The sequence below is a fragment of the Panulirus ornatus genome, chromosome 42 (assembly GCF_036320965.1).
Source record: "Panulirus ornatus isolate Po-2019 chromosome 42, ASM3632096v1, whole genome shotgun sequence".
Classification (NCBI taxonomy): domain Eukaryota; kingdom Metazoa; phylum Arthropoda; class Malacostraca; order Decapoda; family Palinuridae; genus Panulirus; species Panulirus ornatus.
Genome location: NC_092265.1, coordinates 30,632,694 through 30,636,542, shown reverse-complemented (window position 1 = coordinate 30,636,542; position 3,849 = coordinate 30,632,694). Strand labels below are relative to the sequence as shown.

Here is a 3,849-nt window from a genome sequence, read left to right as displayed (position 1 = left end):
GGTGAGTTTGAATGGAGAAAAACTGGAGGAAGTGAAGTGTTTTAGATATTTGGGAGTGGATCTGTCAGCGGATGGAACCATGGAAGCGGAAGTGGATCATAGGGTGGGGGAGGGGGCGAAAATTTTGGGAGCCTTGAAAAATGTGTGGAAGTCGAGAACATTATCTCGGAAAGCAAAAATGGGTATGTTTGAAGGAATAGTGGTTCCAACAATGTTGTATGGTTGCGAGGCGTGGGCTATGGATAGAGTTGTGCGCAGGAGGATGGATGTGCTGGAAATGAGATGTTTGAGGACAATGTGTGGTGTGAGGTGGTTTGATCGAGTAAGTAACGTAAGGGTAAGAGAGATGTGTGGAAATAAAAAGAGCGTGGTTGAGAGAGCAGAAGAGGGTGTTTTGAAATGGTTTGGGCACATGGAGAGAATGAGTGAGGAAAGATTGACCAAGAGGATATATGTGTCGGAGGTGGAGGGAACGAGGAGAAGAGGGAGACCAAATTGGAGGTGGAAAGATGGAGTGAAAAGGATTTTGTGTGATCGGGGCCTGAACATGCAGGAGGGTGAAAGGAGGGCAAGGAATAGAGTGAATTGGAGCGATGTGGTATACAGGGGTTGACGTGCTGTCAATGGATTGAATCAAGGCATGTGAAGCGTCCGGGGTAAACCATGGAAAGCTGTGTAGGTATGTATATTTGCGTGTGTGGACGTGTGTATGTACATGTGTATGGGGGGGGTTGGGCCATTTCTTTCGTCTGTTTCCTTGCGCTACCTCGCAACCGCGGGAGACAGCGACGAGGTATAAAAAAAAAAAAAAAAAAAATATATATATATATATATATATATATATATATATATATATATATATATATATATATATATATATATATATATATATATATATGTATATATATATATATATATATATATATATATATATATATATATATATATATATATATATATATATATATATATATATATGTATATATATATATAATACTGTAGTAATAAAATGATGACAACATGATAAAATCAAATTTATTCGTAATCACTACCAAAGAAAACGTCATCGTCTTCATCACCACTGGTGATGTTAATGATAATGGGTTCGACTTCCTCGTGTATGTTGTCAGTCCTCCAGTATTCTTCTTCAAATTTACGGGAGTGCTGAACAGCTCCCGCCCACACGTCCTTGTGTACCAATTGCCTGGCTTCTTCCAATCTTGCCTTTAGGTCCGTCCGGGTAAACCGCTGGAGTATGGAGCGCACATGACACTTCATAAGTCCTCATACTTGCTCGATGGCGTTGAGCTCGGGGTGGCCAGGTGATAACCGTATAACCTCGTGGCCCCACATACGGATGGTGTTGTCGATCTTATACTGGGGCTGTGGACGCTTCTGCTGGCAGAGGACCAGCAGCTCAGGGCGAGTAGCAGCAGGTGGGATGGATATCTTGCGCTGCTCCAGCCACCTGATGAGGTCCGCCTTCCTGGTGGCTGTGGTAGGGCAATGACTCTCCTCCGTCAGCTGGCTGTGGTATGGTGCATTGTCTAGCACAAGTACCGATGGCTCTGGCAGTGACGGAAGGAGCTGCGTTGATAGCCATCGCAGGAACAGTTCGGCATTCATTTCTCCATGATAATCACCCTGGTTGGTCTTGGCTGGGTAGCACAGGTATGAGCCGTCAACAAAGCCTTCGTTCGTGCCACCTGCGACCACTACAAATCGCTCCTCTTCACCAGGTGGTACCTGACGACTGTACGTGGTGTTGCTTGGAGCCTGTGTGGTATCTACCTACTCCCTACTGGCCCATCCTGGAGGTAAACAACGTCTCATCCACATATACCACCTTCCTTCCCTCCTCTCGGTGGCGCTGTAGAGCCCGGAGTGCGTCAATCCGACGACACACAACGTCCAGCGATTCCCTCCTTACATACATCTTTCGCTGTGACAGTCTGTATTGAAATCCCATAGTGTGCAGGATCCACCAAACTGTTGTGTCAGAGGTATCCTCCGGGAGGATACCATGTGTTTTCAGGTCGGCTGGTATGACCCTCAGTGTTAAATATTGTTTTACCGAAAACTTCTTGTGGATGTGGCGCCATATTGCACCGAGAGTAAAGTTATCACAAACAGCCGATGTAGGTGTTGGTGATGCCGGTGTGGAAGGGGAGGTTGTGGTGGTGGTGTTGACTATGCCCCTCACTCTTGACACAGCCATGCCCACGATGTGCCCAACTCACTTATAAGGTCTGTGTACATAAAAATTAGTTATGTTACACATTAGTCTCACTTCACTGTGATAGTTAATATGACATTACGACACAATACAGTCTGCTTTACTTTCATATTTCATATGTATATGAATGTAATAATGTATGTTCGAGCCAGAATATATTGTCTACGCACCTATTCAAACTTATGTACGTTCTACCGCGGGTGCATTCACGTTTGTACAACGTGACAAGACGAAGAACAAACGCTGTCCTGCATCCACGGGGGCAAAAGGACAACATTGTTGCTGATGATTCCACCTCGGTAATCGCTAGGGTTGTAGCCTCGTGATGGTGGGTACCCCATACCTCAGAGAGGGAGGGAGGGGATATGGGGGACTGTGGATATTATATTAAGGCATATATTTCTTATTTAAAAACGTAAAGACGACATGAAGTACCCATCAACGATTTCATTTGGTTGTCCAAAACCAAAACTGACTTCTTCCTTCTGGTCGCCGTCGACACGTCGGTTATTAACAACGGGATTACCTGTTGCTTTCATGGTCGTTTGACGCACTCTGGTTTTCACGTCCACACACAATAACTGTATTACATATCATTACTAATGTATGATACCTATATACATACTGTCATACCTATTATTCATGTACGTGATTAGAATACGACAAAATCAAATACAAACAATGGATGGTGTAAATATGGGGATGAAGACGGAAATGGGGAGACAGATACTGCGATATTGGGGTGGGTGGGGGAATGGGTTGGTCTGGGGGGATGTTCAAGATGTTGAGGGAGGGTTAGACGAGCACCGCACACTCGTCCGATTCTCTATAACGCCTTCGAAATATAGTGATACAACCATTCGTTTAGCAGAAATTTGTGAAAACCAGAGTTTGTCCGCCGCTGAAACATATAGTAGGTGTTATTTGTTGGACTTCCTAGGTCCTTTTATTTCTGGTTGCTTACCCTTGTTTTTGAATTAATTATTTGATTTTATCTTTATTTTATTTATTTTGGCTTATTAAGTTGTTCTTTTCAACATCACAGGCATTTATCAAGATCAAACGCCGTCATCACTACATCCTCATAATCATTTTGAATATCAATGGCTTTTCTGTGGTGTAAGGTTTTTTCACTACATCTTCACAGTCATCTTGTTTTCATCATCAATGACGTTTATCTTGGCCAAGTTCAGTGCTGATACAGGACCATTGATTATAGGACTATCTTGTTAGTCTGTGTAACTTCGCCTGACCCAATCCACGTCTTCAATGGCTTTCTGTTACTACAAACGGGATTACAAAGGAAAGGCTTCCCTTGTTAGTTTCATGAATACCTTCGTTCAAATGAAGGGAAAGACTATTACTATGAAGCGGTACCTTATCAGCAGGAAAGAGCTGCAGCAACGGTATGAAAGTTACTGCAAGATACATAACGAGCCCGTGGCTTCCAACGTAAACATCGGCCGCCATTTGGGTTCACTCGGCATCATGTGTGACACCAAGATTGGACCCGTTGGGAAACAGGAACGATACTATTCTGGTATCATGTGGCTCGATGGCGCAGGATCACCAACTGAAATGCAAAGAAAATGGAGAAAGCCGCCCAAACGTAT

At 43.7% G+C, this 3,849-nt stretch overlaps 1 pseudogene; it reads right to left on the bottom strand.

The window, feature by feature from the left end:
- Window positions 1-1,035: 1,035 nt before the first annotated feature.
- On the bottom strand, window positions 1,036-2,513 carry LOC139762026 (uncharacterized; annotated as a pseudogene).
- Window positions 2,514-3,849: the final 1,336 nt, after the last annotated feature.